This window comes from Chiloscyllium punctatum, chromosome 28, assembly GCF_047496795.1.
Source record: "Chiloscyllium punctatum isolate Juve2018m chromosome 28, sChiPun1.3, whole genome shotgun sequence".
Classification (NCBI taxonomy): Eukaryota; Metazoa; Chordata; class Chondrichthyes; order Orectolobiformes; family Hemiscylliidae; genus Chiloscyllium; species Chiloscyllium punctatum.
The window spans coordinates 34,942,483-34,965,839 of NC_092766.1; the positions used below are offsets into that span (position 1 = coordinate 34,942,483).

The following is a 23,357-nucleotide window of genomic DNA, read 5'->3' on the forward strand; positions in this document are numbered from 1 at the left end:
TTCTCAAGTCTAAGACAAAAATCAATGGTTCTCATCCTGGTCATAAATCACACTGCTTCATTTTAAAATTGTCCTCTCCTGCTTCTAGATTCACCAATGAGGGAACAAAATTTAATTGCACCACCCTGTTTATCTCTTCAAATATTTTGCAACTATCAATGAGATTACCTCTCTTGTGTTGAAACTGTTAAAAGAAGACCGGATTTGCCCAATATCAATTCACAGGGCTAACGTTCATCCATGATATCAAGGCTGATCACCATTCGTGGTATTCCTCATATGGCATTAGTATCTTTCCTAAATTGAGGATTATAATTCCTCATACTGTAGTCCAAGTGCGGTCGAACTGAGCCACAATACATTGGAAATAATGTTTCGTTCTCGTGCCCTGACACCCTTCTGCAGCTTTCACAACAGACTTCTACAACTGCTACCAGACTTCAATGACTTATTAAAAACTTCTCCAAGATGCAATTTAAAAATCTCTACATCAGACTTTTCACTTCAATCCTTCGCCAAATAATCTCCACATATTTCCCCTCCTGACAAGTATGATAAAGTCAAATCGTTGCTACTTATTAAATCATGCAGGACATGGATAGGTTAACTCGTCAAGGTGTTTTCCTGCTGGTGCGGAAGTCAAAATTTAGAAAACATCGGTTTAAGATTAGTGCGTAAGCATTTCAAAGGGACGTCAGGGGCAACTTTTTCAGTCGTGTCCAGAATGAGCTGCCAGAGAAATTGTTGGAGACTGGTACAACTGTAACATTTAATGGCTTCTGGATGGATATATGAGTAACAAGGTTGAGAGGGATGTGGGCCAAATGTTGGCAAATGGGACCTATTAATTTAGGATAACTGCCCACCATGTCAAATTGGAAAGAAGGACCACTTTCCGTGTTGTATTGTTCAAAGACTTGATGACTCTAGAACAAGCACAAAAACTTTGCAAATAATTCCGTCAAGACGATTTCAACTCTTCGGTCAATCTTCCTCTTTTGTGCTCACAAGTTCATTCCCATTTGTCCGAACTTACGGATTAGTTGTTGGATCCATTCCTGTAAATTGGTTCTGCATTCTTTCTAATTCCGATTTTTTTTTTACGAATGTAGCTCGTGTTTATGGACTTAGTATGAATATTTCTAATACCATATTTCGATGAATATTAAAACACAACTTTGGCACCAGATGATGAGCAATTGAGTCAAAATCGATCGGACGCAGTGAGACAATGATCCTCTCTTCGTGTGGGGTACATCCGTGACTCTATAATTCGACGAAGAATTATTTCCGCAACTTCAGCTGTGTCAGAATCTAGTTTACGGTGAAAGCCTGTCAATCTGCTAAGGTAACGTTCGTCTGGGTCTCTGCAAAGGATTTGGCGAAATCTTTGGGTTTTGACAATTTGTTTTTCAAACAAATTACGTATTTCATGAATTTAGTTCTTTTACTATGAAAATTGGCAATTTTGCTGCAGCTGTGATGGCCGAGAGGTGAAGGCGTTGCATTTGAAATCTAATGCGGTCTCCCTGCGCAGGTTAGAATCCTGCTCGCAGCGTTGAATCTTTTAAAAATCATTTATTCCTTTGCAGAATTTGGATTTCGTGGAGCTTGAGTTTTGCATTCAATCAAAAGTAAATTTTCAACTGTGAAGAATCCGAAGTAATTTCAAGAAGTCTAATTGAATAAATTATATGTCAAGACACAAAAAGCCACCAACTTCCAACACGAATCAGTTTCAAAACATTTGTCGAACTCTCATGAAATTTGAATGTTCGGGGTTGTGGGGGGGGGGGGGTGGTAATTAAGCAAAACAAGAAGCGATGCAATACATTTACCTGCAGGTGATGAGTTTTTTTTAGGATCAGTTGAAAGTCAAGCTGAGAAGTTCAACCTAATTTACAGCTGACTCTCAATGCCAATAATCTATTATATCAACAGTCAATGAATTAGAAAAAGCAACTCCATGTGTGGAAAGGAACTCGACTGATCCAGGTTCCTGCCTTGAGGTGTGATAAGGTAAGGCGATATCAGCGGAATAGAATTTTCTGGAAATATTAGAAATGGAATGTTAACGGTCTTCTGCTGTCCACATTCGTAAGAAATTGTGCATTAAGAACTGAATTTGAAAATTAACGATGAAAATCAGACTTAGCCCTCTGCTTGTGGTGTAGCATTGTTCAGAACAATAGGTTGTTGTTGAGGCTAAAATTGACCAAAATAATCGATGGGGATCTTATCCACGGCCTTCGTTGGAGCAGTTGGTGTGGAGAGCTCAGCTTGAACAACCAAATGCCAATTATTCATCTTGGCTGTCTGAATTGCTTAGTTAAACATACTCCCAGTTTAATGTAAAAACCTTTGCGATCAGAGCTAGATGTTTTCATCTCAGCATGTTCCGATATGAGAAGACACTCCATGGAGTAGATGTGACTTAAGTTTTGACTCTAACGTCAGAGATGTTGACACATTTCTGCCTCAAAACAGCACAACCATTGGTATCAAATCAAAATGAACAAAGGACTAGTTCCCTTAGACATTTCCTTTCTGCAGACTCTGCCAAAGGACAGTTCAGGCCCGATGTAGGAATAGGGCGTGGTGACATCTGTTCGTATGTGGATCACTTCATTCCTGCTCACGCTCCATAAACCGTAAGTCATTTTGAACTTCTTAGCCATCACCATGATAAGTGGTACATAATGCACAGGTTTGCTTCTCCAAAGAAAGAGCGAAATCTTATTCAATGCAGACGCAAATTCAAGTTGTCCCTTGGTCGACCAGAAGACAGATATCGCGAAACAAAGTGAATGCAGAAGACAATCAATGTTTTCTTGGAGTCAAAAAGATGTACTGGAAGGATGAAAACATATATTTGGAATTAAAGTCACACACCACTTCCAGACTAAATGTTCTTGAACCGTTATCTTAATTTGACTTTCATGTCCACCATTACTGCAAAAATTATCTTAACAACTCAGTACTTTGTGTTCTTTGATATTGTGTCCTTCATGTTTCTCTTGATTTTGAAACTAAAACAGAGCAATAGTAATGCACCCTATTTCACTTGCAAAGATCAGAAGAAGATCAATTTATAAGAGAACAGAAATAAAGCTACGTCTGTCTTCCGAGAGAAAACACAGTTACCATTTCGACTCCAAAAAATCTTCTTCAGAAGTCTGCGCAATGAACTCGAAATAGACGACCGAAAACGAAAAAAAGAAGCCATAATGCCGCAAATACACCACCCGCAAGCGCATCAAGTCCTACTCGAATATGCTGTATTACTACTCTCAACATCAGTGGAGAACGGGACAAAGCTCATTCTGCAGTTGTCAACCTGTTATGACGTAGTTTGTAAAGTCAGAAATATGATTAGGTAAAAAGCGGGATGAAAGCGGAATATCAGAAGTCTGAAAAAAGCAAGTGCGTGCTCTGCTTTGAAGAAGGTTGGCAGTGATGAAAATGGAAATTAATTACAGTGAGAGTTGCTTAATTAATACTCAGAATCGTTGCAACACACAGGGACGCAATTCTTTTTGCTGGGTTTCTGTTCTGCCATTTTATAATCACGACTGCTGTCGGGTTTGGTTTCCATTCCAGGCTTAGGTGACTGCCTGATGGAAGTTTGCACATTCGCCCAATTTCTGTGTGGTAGCTCTGGTATGCTGCCATATTCTAAACATTTGCAGGTTATTTGGATTCGCCATTGAATGCACACGGTTACAGAGACAGTGATGTGGAGAGTGTCTGGATAGGACGTACTTCAGAGGATTTTTGTGAACTTAAATAGACAGTTTGGGGTTAGTCTGCTGTTTCCTGGATGAGCTTCATGGACAGAGAGGGGTCAGGGTATTCTTCCCTGAGGGAGAGACATTGACAGAGTTATGTTAGTTGCTCTTACCTTTGTCAGTCACGCAGATACAGTAGGGTCAGTCTGCCCTTCCCTGGGAGAATTTCTTTCACAGAGTGGTGATAGTCTGCTCTTCCCTGCCTGAGTGAAACAGAAAGAGCGGGGTCAGTATTCTGTTCCCTCGATAATTTATGTTGACAGTCTGGCTTCCGTCTGCTCTTCTCTGGCGAGTTACCTTGGTAGAGTGGGGTTAGTGTTCATTCATTGGGTGAGTGCCATAGACAGAATGGGATCAGTCTGCTCTTCCCTGAGTGAATTACATTTATAGAGTGGGATCAGACTGCTCTTCAGTGAATGACTTATATTGACCATGTGGGATCAGTCTGCTGAGTTACACTGAGAGTGTGGGGTCAGTCTGCCCTTCCCTCAGTGAGTAACACTGACTGAGTGGCGTCAGTTTGCTCTTCCCTCAGTGAGGTACATTGACAGAGTGGCATCAGTCTACTCTTTCCTGTGCGAGATACATTGTCAGAGTGGCGTCAGTCTGCTTTTCACGGAGTGAGTTATTTGGACAGTGTGGGATCAGTCTGCACTTCCCTGGGTGAGTTGCATTGACAGAGTGGCGTCAGTCTGCAATTTCCTAGTTGTGTTAAAGTGATCGCGTGAGGTCAGAGTGCTCTTCCCTGGTTGAGTCACATTGACAGATTGGGCTTCATCTGCTCTACCCTGGGAGAGTCATATTAACAGAATGGGGTCAGTCTGCTCCTTTCTGAGTGAGTAATATCACAGAGTGCACTCAGTCTGTTTTTCCCTGGGTGAGCTACGTTAAGAGAGTGGTGTCAGTCTGCTCCTCCACGGGCGTGTGACTTTCTCAGAATCGTGAGAGTCAGCTCTTCACTGTCTGAGTTAAACAGCAATGATGGTTTCATTACTGTCTTCGCTGGATGATTCACATAGACAGAATGGAATAAGTCTTCTCTTCTCTGAGTGAGTTACTTTGACAGAGTGGGGTCAGGCTCGTCTCCCTGCTTGTGTTTCATTGACAGAATCAGATCAGCCTGCTCTTTCCTGGATGAGTGACAGAGACAGAATGAGTGGTGTCAGTCTGCCATTTGCTGGGGGAGTTACATATAAAGTGTTGGGTAAGTCTGCTCTTCCCTGGATGACTAACATTGACAGAGTGGCGTCAGTCTACTCTTCCCTGGGTGAGTTATATTAACAGAGTGCGGTCAGGCCATAAATTCCTCGTTGAGTTACATTGATCGCGTGATGTCAGACTTCTGTCCCCTAGTTGAGTTACATTGACAGAGTGGGGTCCATCTGCTCTTCCCTGGGTGAATTACATTACCAGTTTAGGGTCAGTCTTCTTTCCGCAATCCAGGAACTCCATCTCCAGCGGTTTCCTGTCAGTACCTCCATACTAAGGATTTGTGGAGTTAACAAAAGTAACTCGTCCCCTACATCTTTGTGCTAATTAGTGATGGGCAGTGAATCTTATCTCATTGAAAGACAACTGTGTCCCAGAAATGCATTTCTAACAATTGCATGTTCTAATTCGACACTGCAAGCGGTCGGGAATAACTTGAGGAGAGGTGCAGGGTAGAATAATTAAAGTCAAATGCACTGATGCCTGGGAGACATAACACAAGATGTGAGTGTGGAGCTGATGGTGCAAGGCTCAGTGTCAGTGCTATTGGTTCAGCATTTATTGCTCACTGTTCGCAATGACTCACACACCACTGCTGTCAATTCACAACAATGAGCCTGTTCATCTTGGTTTGAAAATCCCTGCGTGTGTATTAACGTGGTTAATGGGACGCGAGAGGAGATGAGCACATCCTCTTTATTCTGTCAGTTTAAACAGACGAAAATATCTCTTGGATGCCAATGCAAGAGGATACTGTCTTTTTCTGTGCCTTTTTAGTGGGGCATGCTCAGCATTGAAATGCCTGTTTTTGCCCAAGCAGAGTTTGATTGCCATTCATACTGAGCAACATTAATACAGAAAACGCATTTTCGAATTCCTGTGATCAAGTGGTTCAGGCGTTGCACATATGGACGAGAAATCTGGCTTTGAACGTGGCGCCATGGCTAGCTGGTGAAAGCAGCTCCCATCACACTGGTGCATGCTCATTGTATTGAAAGCTCGGTATTTCTCTCAAGTATTGTGTTGCTAATCGAGAAACTCAGTGTCCTGTTTGAATTGCTGTACATTCTGATTTCGCGTTCCGGCTTCATTTTCCTGGTTTAAATCCAGTAGTGTAGGTTGCTCTTTTCAACTACTATTTTAACCTGAAGATTCTTCCCGCAGTTCCACAAGCACTTCTGCTTCTCATCCTCTTATTCTCATTCCTTCATTCCCAGTTTTGTGGAAATTAAGTGGTGAGGCAGGAGACACTGCAGCATTCCCGGGAAATGTTGTGGTAATGGCACTGACACCACGACATGATCACCCTCATTCTCTGTGTCACCATTCATTCGTTGTGCACCAAAAGTAAATGCATGGTTGTTCTTCAGCTATCATTTAATTACTTTCTTTTTCTGTTGGATAAGGAAATCAACTTTAACTTCGAAAGGGTCTTTAGATTTTGAGGAGGAAATGCCTCCTTGCCTCAGGTCAAAATGACAGACGCATTATACAGAGAATGTGAGACTACTTCGACCGACTCCAGCCAGGCGTCAGAAAGCCTCTCAGAAGTTCGAATCTCAAACTGTCTCTGAATGTCAGGCTTTTCAAGAACAGAAATGGGAAATGAGGGATATGGACAGCCAGAGAGTCGGGGAATGTTAAAAAGGCCCAGGAGGATACAGAGACAAATATAAAAAAAGCAAAGACTCATATTGAGGCAGACACTGAAAGAAACAATTCTCCATTCGGCGTGACTGCTAAATAACGGAAACTAAAAGGAAATGTAGCCATTAAAACATAGCCTTCCACCAGCTCAGGAAAATGAAAGTAGCATGACAGATGATTAAGTCCTTTTAAGATTGAAAAATTCGATGTTTGTAATCTCAAGAGTGATTTTGATAAATATCCTGATTCGACAGGTAAGATTATCATTTTCCCAACAGTACAATCTAGAAATCTATAACTAACCTGTTTCCTGTCCATCGAAAGAAAAAAAACCTCTTTCTCTCCACAGATGTTGCCAGGTGTAGCGGGTTTCTCTATCAATTCTCGTTTTTAGTTCATATTTCCAAAACCTGTATCTTTTTGATTTTTGATAACCAAGCACAAAACCAAGCATTACCAGGTTCGGACCAGTGGTAAGAAATACTGGTACCACGATATATTTGCACAATAAAACATGCATTCCCTGTCCAAGAATAGAACCAACACTATTGCGGTTACAGTTCCAAATCCTAACTACGAGATTACACGGAATGAAGACAGACACTCTTGCACTTATTCTCTATGAAATGGATTTTCCATTTAATTTCTGATCAGTTTCACTGCAGATTGGTTTCTACTCGTCTTCAAGTTTTGCAGAATGGAAAATCCCATTTGGCGCATGGCGCAGTCTGGTTTAAAGACATTCAACTATTCTATTCCCAGTTTCCAGCTTTGGTCCATAACCTTATGTGTTCTGATGTTTCCAGTGCAAATGGCAGTGAGGTTCTCGCTTTGATCTTAGATGACACAACAATGGGATTGAAGTTTGACATAGTCACACTGTGTTATTACCCACGTCGTGTCTCCCACAGAAAGAGACACACAGACAAATTCCCCAAGAGTGGCAGAGTTCTCAGGATTTGACCAGCACCTTGTGCTTCACTTCAGATGTCCGCTCCAACTAACAAGTTCAACCTCCAAAAGGCAGCTTTTGGTTAAACCAAAGCCAGTTCTACAGACAATGAGAGACGTTGATCTGAGCTAGAATTGGAATTGGACGAAAGAAACTGTAAATTCGAAAACCCAAACCCTTCCGTTCCTGACATACATCAGGAATGGACTAGCACACTGCATTCTCGTGATTTTAAATGCGAACGACAATCCCCGAATTCGACGTCAGGCACGTTACCAATTCCATCACTGACCCAAAGACCAGGGCTGACTGTGACAGTTTGTCTATAGGTAATGTAAACGTCCACATCAGGGAAACAGCATTCACAAGGTGAAAAATCAGCAAACATAATCACCGTCACTGTTTCACTTGGAATGCCCCACTCTGTGAAACATTTCCTTTCACTGTGCTTTCAAACTTTAAGTTTTTTACATTCCAGAGCCTGAACTAATTCAGCGAGAAACCACTGGTCATTTCGAGCCCGTCATCCGGAATGAGGCGAGTTGAACGTTGCCTTTCTTGCTGCCAACACATCAGCGCAGCTCAAAACGAGCTCGTGTTAGCATCAGTCTTTACTTAACTTGCTGCAGTATATCTGCTGAACAACATCAGATTATCACAGCATTGCCTTCTTCACATTGAAACCAAGGGTGATAATATGAACCGACTTGGAAACTTGGAGAGAGAAACACTGCTGACGAAGAAGATTATGACGTGAAGAGCAGGCACTAGAGTTTGTACAGGTCCAAAAGGCTACTGCAGTATCAATGGACATCCCTGTATACGGGTCTGAGTTTGCATTGCCCAGAACAGGCTTTCATTTCCAGTCAGGAAATGAAGATTTAATTCACGTCTTGTGAATTATCCGAATGAAAACTAAATCCTGGTTGCACCCAGAACACGCACACGGATCCTGCCAGAACAATTCAGTGATCGATCAGCATCTGTCTGGAAGGACAATGGAAGCAAATAAAAGCGAAAGCTATCACCACAATTACCCCTCCAAGGTTCTCGCGTTTCCCAGTTGAAAATATCTCGCTGTTCCTTCAATGTCACTACTTCTAAATCCTTGCCTCATGGCATCATGCCTGTACCCCGCTACTGAGGACATCCAGGGTTCTGCGGAGTAACTCAAAATCTCAATCTCTCGAGTAATTAGGGATTGACGGTGCATCCCATCCCATTGAGCAATGACTTTGTCCCAGTAATATGTTTCTAAAAGCTGCAGATTCTAAGGGAACACTTGCAAGTTGTCGGGAAGAAGTTGTGATTTGGGGATGCTGGTGTTGGACTGGGGTGTACCAAGTCAAAAATCACACAACACCAGGTTATCGTCCAACAGGTTTAATTGGAAGCACACTAGCTTTCGGAGCGATGCTCCTTCATCAGGTGTTTCTGGAGGGCTCGATAGTAACACAGAATTTATCGCAAAAATTTGCAGTGTGATGTCACTGAAGTTATACATTGAAGAATTGATTGTCTGTTAAACATTTCATCTGTTGAAAGAAGTGAAACTATCACTGTATTCTATGTGTAAATCACAAAACCCGTTTTTTAAAAAGTTGTATTCTCGGGTGAGCTGTTAACAATGGTAACAGCTAAACCATATTTTGAAGGTGTTAGGCCCCTGGGTTCTCTGTCTATTACCTGATGTTTAGATTGATTCTAGTCTAAAAAGTGAGATAACAGAGTTTTACAGAATTTCATGCAGTTTGTGAGCTCAAAGTTCTACATGAATGTATGTGGTTTCTGAGCAAAGTGCAATGTAACTCTGAAAGTTCCAAAAAAATTCACCACACAAAATATATGTGTGCATGTGTGTCTTTGTCTGTGTGTGTGTCTCCAGCGAAACCAAAAACTGACAACTCATGAACAGAAGCAGAACTGACAAAGAGAACATATTTTCAGACACACGGAATCATGAATGCTGTCTGTGAGGCAGAGCGAGTCGTCTGGGTCATGAGCTGCTCACACAAATTGCAGTGAGGCAATTCCAAATGGTGCTTTCAAAGTACTGGCGCCTTAGAGCACCAATACTGCCAGGAAAGTGCTCAAGTAACATGAATCAGAACTGACTAACAATGAACCATGAAAAGTGAAGATTACCAATTACAGTCTCGATTAGATGAGGTTAACAACTGGGCTGATATCTCCACCGGATCGAGAGGACCAATCACCAGCCTCTATCATCAGGACAGAAATTAAGGAAATTAGGGAAAAGTAACCAAGTTTTGTATCGCAATTTCCCTCCTTTTCGCAACAACAACAGAAAACTGCGAGCAGATTCAATGTAGAACCTAATTTCACATCAACAGGGAAATAAATATCTCCATTCACTTTCAGAGAAACTGTGAAAAATGCAAATTGTCTGGAAGATGAAAGATTGGCGCAGCCTGTTTTTGAGTCGCATATTATGCTGGTGGCCTTTCGAGCTGGAGGGGAAATTGACAACTACAGCAGAAGGGGAAACCAGCGTCGGCACTGACATGTTGGCTGTTCTCTGCTGTGCCACATCACAGCCGGGTTCGAAGAAATGACTACTTTTTCTGTTCAACTTTAACAAAACTCATCCCTGCAAAACGTTGCTCGCTTCATCCATTAGCACACGTGACCGCGCAGGGATACAAACACAAGCCTTGTTAAGAAGTGGAATCTGAAATCAGAGTCTCAGGTGGTTCAGCCACGCGAGCACACAGGCCAAAACCGGAAACCCAAGAGCATGTACCTGATGATACCCTGCAGCATACTCACAGCAACTGCACCAGTTCTGCAGAATCAGCGGTGGGGAGGAATTGCTCTATCTGAGCGGTCGTGCTTGTTGTTCTTATCAGAACATATGGCGTTGAATTTGCTAGCCCATATCTGCTGCCATGCTGAAACGGAATGCAAACCCGATTAGTCGCTGTGTGAAACTTTACTCATTTTCTCCCCTCAGATAAAGTGATCACTGGAGATGATGAATTCTACTCCTGCCAGAAACGCTGACTCTCCTGCTGCTCAGATGAACTGAAAAACTGGTTTAGCACTGGAATCCGAGAATGGCAGAACACGTAGCAAGAGTATTCGAAACCCAGAGCCAATAAGAGTTCCAACTTTCATGTTATTTCTCCATAAATAGTGCATTATCCATCAGAGCCATGAGCACCTGCCACCTGGCTGCAAGCTGAGTTGGAAACCTATGTGGGAATCAAGGACATGTGACTCACTTATTGTCGGTAAATCAAACAGTTCTCACTTTGAGGTGTGCAAAAATTAGTTCCTAGACATATTCAGGGAAGGTCAAAGGCGATCTGAGATGTCAAAGAGGTGGTCACTGTTCGTGATTGCTCTTTGTTCGAGTTGTGAAAAGGCGTCCCGCTTTAGTCACATTCACGTTTCTTGATGATGACTGAATCAGACAGAAGGTGTTTCACCAGAGCTGCACTTGACTTGCATTCCTCTCCCTCGCTGTCATACTTTCCTGGAACTTTGTGAGAACAAGAAAACAAAGTACATACTGTCATTCGGCAGCCTGTCTGTGCTTTCCTCATTTTCAGTTACAACATGGCTTAGACTTCAGGCCACACGGTAATATTAGTAACAGTATGAGAACAAGAGACGATAGTTCATCTGTGCCTGTAAATCTTTTCATTCTGAATGAACTGTATCCGTGTCTGCTGCTTCGAAACTCGAATATGTGAACTGCTCCAAACTATGAATGAGGATTTCTGGTTTTGGTTGACACACGTTGAGAAACGCCAGACAGCGTTCAAATGAAACTTTCAGAGCACAGTTTCGGATACATTTGAAGAGACTAACATCATGAATCCAGTGTTCGCTGTGACAGGAAGAAATGAATACTCTCCTTGTTAATGATCCAGGCCACCTTCGCATGTAAAGCAAATGCGGTCCTGTTGTTATAGAAAGGATCAGTGCCCGGTAACTGTGTCCTTAAAGTGGACATGATCGAAATAATAAAGAATACCATGTTGAAATATCCAGGAAATATTGGCTGAAAAGGCGCATACAATTTTCCCTGCAGCGCCAAGACAGAGGAACATATGTAACTGCACTCTTAAACAGGATGGCCAGCAATGATATAAACATCACTACATCTGAAGGACCACTGCGAATAGAAATTTGAAAATGAAGTTCACGCAGCAGGTATTCGGAATTATATTCTTTCCACCGCTATAGTAGTATTGGGCGAGAAAATTCAAAACAAGGCTTGCTGATGAGTATGCAATAAAGCCCCATCGATCATGATATGAAAGACTGTCGTCCGTAAAGATGGAACAACAATGTTCCTTCTAAGCTTTGAACTGGGCCACTTTCGCACAAACTGATACTGCTACTCTCCAGCAAAGATCAGGCCCCGCGGCATGCACTCTTAGAAATGGTGACCATCCAGTGCTGGAAACATCCCTGCATATTCAGAACAAGGAAGAATACATATCGAATAAAAGCGTAGATGGCAATTAATTGGACTTGTATTCCTTTTCGCCACAACAGCTAGAATGTGCGGGAATATACAGAGTAAGGTTTACTGACCAGGTCAGAAAGCAATTACCTCCACATATCTTGACACACAAGCCTATCTTTCTTTTTGTCCGTTTTTTTGAAGTGCCGATCCTTTCCGTAAGAGATGAAGATGATTACTGCTCCCCCGCAGGATCACAGTGGGGCCAGAGACCCGATCGAGCTGCTCAGAATATTTTGTGTTTGCCGAGAATCACTTAAACTGAGATTGATGACACGTAGACACGGTATAACAGCTGCCAACACATGTGGAAGGTTTTGGGACGGATTAGGACCCACTCTGGGAAAAAGATTGGATCCTAAGACTGGGGAGTAAGTGTTCAGGGAGAGGACTGGAGAATGGGGTTAAGAACGATATTAGCCAAGATCGAATGGCAGAGCAGACTAGATATTCTGAAAGCGCTAACCGTCCTCCTATGTCTTCCAATCTCTGGCCGTCTGGTATCTAAGGAAATAGAAACAGAGTTATTTGTTCAGTTGGAAGTCCTGGGCAAAGTGAGAGATTGAACAAGCATGATACAATTTTAGAGACTGGGAAAATGTTTGGAGAGGAAGCAATAAATGTGAAGTTGGATATAAAGTTTGAAGTCAGGACATATTCAATAAAAAGGAAGTTTGTAGAAAGGCAGAGGGACATGGAGATGGAAAAAGAAGTGTCACCAATCCCGAAATCTCATTCGGTTTTCATTTTCAAGATACGACCGGACCTGCTGAGATTTTCCAGCAATTTCATTTGTTGATTCTGAAACAGAAGATGGGAGTGATCCTGGACCAATCAGCTCTCCGATGTTCCAGGAATATTTGACTTACCCGTTCGATCAGATCACGTTTGTCCCATTCTGAAACCTCAGAGTCCTTCCCCACCCCCACCCTCGTTACTGGCAATAAACTGTTCATTACATAAACTTACATGAGCACACAACAAGAACAATTGCAAGACGTTCAGCAAGAGCTCCGTTCCGTTCCATCAGCACATTCTAAATCAGTTAATTGTTGTTCAGGACCCTTGAGACATTAAGCCGTCTCTGTCAGACCACTGACAAATGGCCATTTGCGTTCTGTGTCTTTGAACACTTTGGTTGGTGCACGGATGTAGTGGAATCTCATGTTTTGAAATGGATATCATTCATCGTATTTTCAGCTGCACTGATAAAATTGTCTCTGGCGCTTCCTGAAAGTGCAGACAGTGTTCACTCAGAATCCCGCATGTGATCAAAGCAGGAGGATTTATGTGTCAACGAAAGCAACAAGAATGCTCCACTAGAGTTGGAACTCTATTAAACAGTGAAAACAACTATTATGGGGCTTGGACGCACGACTCTCTGATTAAACACCTCACATTTCATCGAACTGAGATATCCAGGCTTGGCACACAACGAATTAGTTTGCTGTTTTATTCTGAGCACAATTCACCTGGCACAGCAATTCGCAAAGATCCAGCTCATTCCTCCCAATCACAAAGAACATAATTCACATCTTTCACTTTTGTTATTTCTTCAAAACATTACAATCTATTTAGCACTTGTCCCAGCATTTAAGATTCAACCCGAATATTTTCATACGAAGTGATTTCCAGTCACTCTGGCAGAAAGTAAATCAGTCAGAAAGTTACCGTAGGAAACCCAATCATTTCCGTTTACAGTGTTGGGAATTTCCCATCTGCTGACGAGACAGAGTCCTCACAATCAACATTTTCTTCCTGCCCAAAACGTTTACCACTTCTTATTTTTAAGACTGGAGTTTTGTTTACAACACGTTCAAAGAACAGGAACAACCTTCCAATCTCCTGAAGCCGTTTCCAATTTAAAATGAAGTTTTGTTCCTTTACCACGGGAAGAGCAGTTAATGAGAAAGGAGTTTCCACGAGCTGAGTCCCAGGGTTTGGCAGGAAGCCCTGACTGAAGCTGCAGTGGCAGCTTTCAGTTGGTATCGGGGGAATTGGAGAACATGGTGGCGTATTCTGCTGCATGTAACCGTCTTGCTCCCTGTGGACTCAGGGTGAATCATGGATGAGTTTTCGGAACAACACTGCCTTCCAGTCTCTGGCCATCTGCTCTCTAAGGAAATAGAAACAGAGTTATTTGTTCAGTTCGAAGTCCTGGGCAATGTGAAAGATGGAACAGTTCTGATACAAAATTGGAGACTGGGAAAATGGTTGACGAGGAAGTAATACAAGAGAAACTGAATATAAAGTTGGAAGTCAGGAGACATTCAATAAAAATGAAGCGTGTGCAAAAGCAGGTGGAGATGGACATGGAAAAGAAGTGCCACTAGTCCCGAAGTCTTAAATCGATTTATATTTCCAAGATGCTACCACACCTGCAGAGAGTTTCCAGTACTTTCATTTGTTGGTTTAGAAACAGAAGATGGCAGTGATCCTGGACCAAACAGCTCTCCCGTGCTCTGGGGTTATTTGACTTACTGTGTCTATGTCCCACACTGATACCTCACGATCCTGCCGCACCACCACTCTCGTTACTGACAATATACTGTTCATTACGTTTAACACAAGAAGAACAATTGCAAAACGTTGATGGAGAGTACCCTTCGGTTTCCATCAGAACAATCTGAATCACTGAAATGTGGTTCAGGGCCCATGTGACATTGATCCATCTCTGTCAGACCCCTCGTAAGTGGCCATTCGCTTTCCGTGCCTTTGAACACTTTGGGTGGTGCATGGTTGGTTTGGAACCTCACGTTTTCAAACGGACTTCATTCATTGTATTTTCGGCTGCACTGATAAAGTTGTCTCTGGCGCCACCAGTAAAATGGAAACAGTGTTCACTCAGAAACCGACGTGTGATCAAAAGCAGGCAGACAGATGTGTCAATGAAAGCAGCAAGAACATTCCCCTGCGAAGTGTTACAATACTGCACGTGGAACGAAGAGCCGGAATTGTATTAACCAGTGAAAGCGCCCATTGTGAGGCTTGCACCCACCACCCTCAGATTAAGCATCTCACACTGCACCGACTGAGCAAACCAAGCACGGTGCACTGTGGATTAGTTTGCTATTACATTGCGAGCATAATTCATCAGCAATTTGTTAGGATCCAGTTCATTCTTCCTAATCACAAAAATATCATTCACACCTTTCACTTCAGTTATTCCTTCAAAGCACGACTATCTATTCCGCACTTGTCCCGGGATTTAAGATTCAACCTTAATATCTTCACATTTTTACCCTCACCTTTATGTCGCTGATGTGATTTCCAATCTCTCTGGCAGACAGTAAATCAGTCGGGAAATTACCTAAGGAAACCCAATCATTTCCGTTTTCAGTTTTGGGCATTTCCCATCTGCTGACGAGACAGAGTCGTCTCAATCAACACTTTCTTTGTTCTTTCTACCTAAAACCTTTACCACTTCCTATTTTCAAGTCAGGAGTTTTATTTATAACACGTTCCAAGAACTGGAGCAACGTTCCAATGTCCTGAAGCCCTTTCCAATTTAAAGTGAAAGTTTTGCTCCTTTCACACGGAAAGAGCTGTTACTAAGGAAGGAGTATCCACGAGTTGTTTCCCATGGCTTGGCAGAAAGTCACTGATTGAAGCTGCAGTGGCCGCTTTCTGTTGGCATCGGGAGCTTGGAGAAAGTGATGTCGTATTCTGCTGCGTGAAAACGTCTCACTCCCTGCGGACTTGGGGTGAATCATGGATGAGTTTTCCCGGTTATAATGTCAATACATGGTCAGGGTAAAGCTTGTGCTGAAATATTTGAGGCTTATTCCCTGGGTGGGCTCGAACCACCAACATTTCAGCCAATTGCGCTGACCATTTGAGATACAGAAAGGGGCAACGCAGATATCCGAAAGCAAAGTTATCGACGGATATGAGGATATGTAGCAGGAACTTGCGTTGTTTTCAGAGACGGTCGCTGATTTTATCACCGAAAGGGTAAGCACACAGAGGAGCTGCAAACACTCCAATTAAAAGGCACCCACACATGCGCAGTTCTCTCACATACATCTGCATATAGTTGCTCACTGACAATGCTGGTACTTGAAGCCACGATTCGATAGAAACTGAAGCTTAAAAACCAGCACATTAGACCGCTCGACCACGCTACCACACAAAAGCCAGCACTCAGATTTGTTATGATTAGTGTTTCAGCATGGATTCACTTCAGACACAGAGACCTCGCAAATCTTGTAATGAAATTGGCGTAATTTAAGAAGGAAGACCAAAACAAATGTAAAGACAAGGAACAGGCCCTTCATCCATTCAAGCCTGAGCCGATCCAAATCTACTGTTTAAACCTGTCACCCAATTCCTAAGCATCTGTATCCCTCTGCTCCCCACCTACTCATGCATCTGTCCAGACGCCTCTTAAATATATCTACCGTGATTACCTCTCCCGTCTCTGCTGGGAACGCGTTCCAGACACCCACCACCTGCTGTGTCAAGTAGTTGCCGCGTGTATCCCTCTTAAACTTTTCACGTCTCACCTTGAAAGCGTGACCTCTCGGTATTTAATCCTTCAACCTGGGAAATAAAACTTTTCTCTATCTACCCTGTCTGTACCCTTCATGATTTTGTAAACCTCAAAAAGGTCTCCCTCAATCTCCTTTTTTCTAATGAAAACAAACCTAACCTACTCAACCTCTCTTCCGAGATTGTACCATCCATACGAGGCAACATCCGCTTAAACCTTTTACACGCCCTCTACAAAGCGTCCACATTCTTTTGGTAATGTGGCGACCAGAAATTTACACAGTATTCTAAGTGTGGCCAGACCAATGTATTGTTCAATTTTAACATGACTTGCCAGCCATTTTATTCAATACCCCATCCAATGAAGCCAAGCATATTCTATGCCTGCTTGACCACTCTATCCACCTGTGCAGAAACCTTCAGTGTATAATAGACCTGCACTCACAGATCTCTCTGTCCATCAACTTTTGTTTCCCCAAAGCTCTTCCGTTCATTGTATAACCCCATCTAGAATTAGACTGACCGAAATGCATCACCTCACATTTGTCTGTTTTGAACTCCAGCTGCCACGTTTCTGCCCAACTTTCCAGTATATCTACATCCTCCTGTATTCTTAACAGTCACTTATAATTTCTGCTAGTCCAGAAATCTTCGTGTCATCTGCAAACTTTCTGATCATTGCAACAGTGCTCTCTTCCAGATCATTTAAGTACATCACAAACAACAGTGACCACAACACTGACCCCTGTGGAGCACTACTGGTCATCATTCTCCATTTCCAGAAACTCCATTCAACTGCCACTCTGTGTCTCCTGTTGCTCAACTAATTCTTTACCCACCTGTCTAGAACACCCTGCACACCATGTTACTTTACGTTCTGTATTTGGTTACCATGGGGAACCTTATCTAACTCCTTACTGTAGTGCATGTATATGACATCAACAGCCTTTCCTTCATCTATCAACTTGGTCACTTCCCCGGAAAAACTCTATGCCTCTCACTGATATGCACATTATTTTCTAAACATGAATAGATCCTATCCCTCAGTACCTTCTCCAGCAACTTTCCCAACACTGATGCTAGGCCCATTGTTCTGTAGTTATCTGGAATATCCCTACTAGCCTTCTTTTGCAGGGAACAATATGAGCAACGTTCCAGTCAGTCAGAACCTCACCTGTGCTGAAGGATGCCACGAACATATCTGTCAGGGCCCCAGCTATTTCCTCTCTAACATCACTCAGGAACCAGGAATAGATCCCATCCGTTCCTGGCGATTTGTCCACATTAATTACTCCTAGCCTGCCCAACACAGCTTCCCTACTTATGTCAACTTGATCCAGATTAATCAAATGTCTTACTCTAGACTCGACATTCATCATGTTCCTCTCCTCAGTGAACACTGATGCAAAATAATCATTCAGAATCATACCCACTCTCTCAGATTTGACATGCAGCCTTCCTTAATTTTCCTTTAGTGGACCAATCCTTTCTCTGGTTACTCGCTTGCTTCTTATATATGAATAATAGGCTTTAGGATTCTCCTTAATTGTGCTAGCGTGAAGTTGTTTCATGACACCTTTTAACCCCCCTTGATTCCTCATTTAAGACTTGTCCTACTCTTCTCATGTTCTTCCAGGGACCATTATGTTGTTAGCTGCCGAGGCGTTAAGTATGCTTCCCTTTTCCTCTTGACGAGTCGTACAATTGCCCTGTCATCAACAGTTCACGAATCTTGCCTCTCAAATCCTTTGCCTTCAACGGGACATGCCTATCCTGCACTATATTTAACCTAGCTTTGAAAGCCTGACACATATGAACTGTGGACTTTCCTACAAATAGCTATGTCCAATCCACATTTCCGACGTCCTGCATAATTTTGATATAATTAGCTTTGGCCCAGTTTCGTACTCTTTCCTCAGGACCACTCTCATACTTGTCAATGAGTATTCTAAAACTTACAGAATATTGGACACTTCCCAAAGAAATCACCCACGACAACTGCTATCACCAGCCCTGGCTTATTCCCCAATATCAGTTCCAATATGGCCTATTCCCTCGTCGGACTATTGATATACCGCTCCAGAAAACTCACCTGGAGGCTTCTTACAAATGGTATCCCATCCAGACCTCTGACGCTAAGAGGAACCCGGTCAATGTTGGGAAAACGGAAATCTCCAATCAACACTAAATTATTGCCTCTACGTCTTTCCATGATCTGTTTAACTATTTGTTCTTACACCTCACGCTCTCTGTAATACAGCCCCCAAAACCTAACCTCACCCTTCTTATTTCACTGCTCCATCCATAGTGTCTCACGACCCAAGCCCTACATGGTGTCCTCCTTTCGCACAGCCATGATATCATCCCTGACCAGCAATGCAACGTATTCCCCTTTTACTTCCCTCCTTTCCCGTCTGAAGCGTCTATATCCTAGAACATTTGGTTGCCAACCATGCCCTTCCTTTCACTAAATCTCTGTGATCGCAATAACGTCATATTCCAGGCACCTAAATTCATCTGTCTATACTGCATGCATTAAAGTAGATGCATTTCAGGCCACCAGTTCTTTTGCATTCATCTGCTCTCTGCCAACTCTTCCCATTATTAATGCTATCTTCCAGATTCTTAGCGTTTCCAGTTTCCACCTCACTGCCGACTTGTTTACTCTTGTGGTTCCCAGCCCCCTGCCACATTAGTATAAATCCTCCCCAACAGCAGTCGCAAAAACTCCCGAAAGGACGTACGTTCCCGCCTGGTTCAGATGTAGATCATCAATTTTCTTATAGTTCCACATTCCCCAGAGCTGGTCACAAAATCCAACAAATCTGAAACCCGCCCTGCAGCACCATTCCTCAACTCACGTGTTCACCGTGCCGTTTTTTTATTCATTTCTACGCTGGCAGTCACATGGCACTGGCAGTAATCCTGAGATTACTACCTTTGAGGTGCTCCTCTTTAATTTCTCTCCTAGCTCCCTGAATTCTCCCTGCAGGTCCTCATCTCGTTTTTTATTCGTTGGTGCCTGTATGCACCAAGACAACTGACTGTTCACGATCCCCTTTTCGAATGCACTTCAGCCGATGCGCGACATCCCTGGCCTGAGCACCTGGGAGGCAACATAACTCTCCAGAATTGCTGATACTCCACGGTGAGTCCACCCGCAGCTCAAGAGTGGCCACGCGGTCAAACAAGTGCTGCAGCTGGACACACTTCTTGCAAGTGTAAGTTTAGAAAACCTTTACAAGGATTTGCAAGGTTTGCCGTTCTTGAACATGAGAACGAAACTGAATAGGCTTCGTCAGATTCCCAGGAGCTTCAAGGCTTAGAGATGGCCTCACAGAAGCTTATAAAATCATGAGGAAGGCCGACAGAGTAAATAGTTAGGGATCACTTCTTCACAAGACACACGAGTTCAAATCTACTTAGCAAACCTTTAATGTGAGAGAGGAAAAATTTAAAAGGGATGTGAGGGACACATGCTTTTCACACAGAACATTTGTGTCTGTGGAATGAATTGCCACATTTAGTGGCAGAGTCTGGTGCACTCACAACATTTCAAAGGCATCTGAATGGGTGCATAGATAGGAAGACCTCGGAGAGATAAGGCACAAATGTTGGCAGAAATGTATGCATTAATTTCGGTTATCTATTCAGCAAGGGCAAGTTGGATCGCGGGATTTGTTTCCATTGTCGACAACTCTGAGATGCTCCAGCCACCGGCAACGGTTTGAATACACCATTTCCAAAAAAAAACGCATGATGTTTGTAACTCAGCCAGCGAGTTTGGCTATTTTGTTTGGAGGGTGGATGAGCCCAACCGATCCAGAGATGAAGGTTTTCCGGATATTTGCTGCCAATGACCATCCTTCTTGACACTTTCCCAAGTTCGCCATCAAAGATTTTGGCTGAAGGGAAATACCTCACATATCGCATTACCCACTTTGCTCTCCAGCGAATCCAAAAACTGACAGCTCTTATTGTGGAACTGAATCAAAACTGAAAAGGCAGTACCATGATCAGACACACCGAAGCTTAAGTGCTGTCTGTGAGGCACCGTGAGTCGTCTCTGACATGAACTGCTCGCACAAATAACAGCAAGGCAATTCCAAACCTACTGGAGATTTAGTGTATTGCCAAGTCCCAGAAAGTGCTCAAGTATCATAAAACAAAACACAACAACGAACCATTAAAAGTGAACATTTCCAATTATATCCGTGATTCAATTAGGCCATCAATGCGCCGGTCCCCCCATCTGATTGAGAGAGCCAATCACCTTTCTCCCTCACCAGGACAGTAATGAAGGAAATGAAAGTATAGCAACGTTTCACATCGCAATTGCCCACCTTTTCGCCACAACATCAAAAAACGGCGAACAGATTCAATGCAGGATCTTCTTTCGAAATAACGGTGAAATAGCTATGTCTATTCACTTTCAGAGTAAACAGGGAACAACGCAAGTTGTCTGGAATATGAATGACCAATATAGACTACTTTGGTCCCAGATTCTACTGATGCTCAGACTTTCATATGAAAAGGTACCTTGAGTGATTGCCCTACACCCAGAAATCTTCTGGCTGCCTTCTGTTTGCCCTCTCACATTAAACCTGTGCTGCTCTAATCGAATTTGTAGTTCTTGCCATTTGTCCGTAGTGCTACTCGGGATAGCTGGTCGTGGCAACTCGTGACTGCCACACAAATTCTTTGCCAAAATTGGATAGTCCCGCAACGTGATTCGCAGTGCACGAACTTTGCAACGAGTATATGCCACGCTGCAAGTTAAAAAGCACGCTTTCATTTATTAAAGTAAGTTTCTGGGAACTGACAGCCAGATTCCTCCTTCCACTCGGAATTATGACAACACATAAACCAACAGCCTCTCTCAGAGACAAGTGACCACTGCCCATCTTGTGCCGGACAAACGTAGTTGACAGGATTGCACGCACGGACTGCACAGAAAACTATAGAGGAGAAGCAGACAGACGACCATCGAGCTGCATTCATGCAGTTCAGTTACTCTGTAAACCCCATGCACAGCTGTTCCTTGTAGGTACACACAGGGCCTGAGTGTCTCTGACTCCGGGACTTGGAACTCGGATTATATGACCGCCTGCAGCACTGGTTACTTCCTTGTGTGAGGTAACCCCCGATGGAACATATGTAAAACACGATAGCTCATTGAGAAATACGTCCATAATAGGACCCAAGAGACGTATTTCTGTTGTGTTTCTAGTCCTGTTCCTGACATGACATCCAGCCTTGTACTTATTGTGTGCTTCCTGACGGTTCGGAGCATGCTTCCGTGATCGCATTGTGTGCAGTAACCTGCGTTTTAGCTGCAATTACGTGTGTTTGAAACCTAGGACCACCGGCCTCTATTTTATTTTCCTCTTCTCGTGCGCAATTGCAACACAGTTATCGATCAATTAATATTGGAAAATGACATACCCAGGCGTGTGAAAAACCCAGTTTCCGTGGCAATTATGCAATGGTTAGAGATTACTTTGGTTCAGGAGATAAGGATGGAAAGTGTGTTTGGGTAGAGATGAGGAACATTGAGGAAAGAAGAAACCAGCCGGTGTAGCTCACAAGAACACTAACAGTAACCACAGTGTAAAAAAAAAGTACAGGAAAAAATACCGCCTCTGAATGAGAAAAGAAGGCAAGAATTATGGGAGACATTCATTTCCCTTCTTCCTCTCCCGTTTGAATTGCAAAGAAACTTTGAAGAAAAACAATCGAAAAGTTATATATGCCCCATCGAACAACGTGCGCCGTACCTTGGTCATTGACTACTGTAGATTAGAATACTTACAATGTGCAAACAGACCCTTCGGCCCAGCAACTCCACACCGACGCGCCCGAGCCCAAATGCATTCCTCTCCATTAACCCCATCAATTTAGCACGGCCATTTCAACTAACCGATGCATTTTTGGAGTGTGTGACAAAACCAGAGCAAGCGCACGCAACCACGGGGAGAATGTGCAAACTCCACACATTAAGTTGCTTGAGGCGGGAATTGACCCTGACGCTGTGGCATTGTAAAACAGCAGCGCTCACGATGGTGTCAGCGTGAGATGGGATTTATTTGCCTTTTTTAATTGGTAAAAATCTCTGTCATTGTGAGCATCTGGAAAGACCGGTTCCTTCGCCAGAAAAAGAAATGAATATGTCATTAAACATTGTTTGTTTCATGTCCAAGAATACTCAGATCAATAGCTCCCTTGATTCCCTCTGCTGGTCATGTTCGCAAAGAGATTGAGCAAATTGCCAAGTGTGATTTTCCTTTCAATGAATAATTTCGACTCAATTTTGCTGCAAATATCTTGTCCTAACGTTGTGCTTTTCTTCTTTTACATTGGTGTCTCGCACCTTACAAATGACAGCAAAGGTATGAATGGAGATGGAAACATTTCACTCAAGTCAGCGGCAGCTTTCAATGAGATCACGGCTGATTTGGTCAATGCTCAGTGAGCGGTGTTGTCTGTAGTAATGGCCGAGTGGTTAAGGCGATGGATTAGAAATCCATTGGCGTTTCCCCACGTAGGTTCGAATCCTGCTGACTACGTTATGAATGCTTTCCTGCTGGAACACTTCAAAGTTCAGAAAGCCTGTTTTGCAAACCAGGCCTGTAATTTAATTAGACTTGAGGAAACTCGAGTTCTTCATCAGAAATGCTCCACATTTAAAACATTATCTCTGTTTCTCTTTCCAGATACACTGCTCGACACATCGGGTTTCTGCAGTTGTTATTGAACGCCCTGAGCAGAAGTG

At 43.0% G+C, this 23,357-nt stretch overlaps 1 non-coding gene across 1 annotated transcript; it reads left to right on the plus strand.

Annotated features, from left to right (window-relative positions):
- The first annotated feature begins 23,069 nt into the window (after nt 1-23,069).
- trnas-aga (transfer RNA serine (anticodon AGA)) lies at nt 23,070-23,151 on the plus strand. Its single transcript has one exon. It is a non-coding gene; the product is annotated as a tRNA-Ser (tRNA).
- The last annotated feature ends 206 nt before the right edge of the window (nt 23,152-23,357 follow it).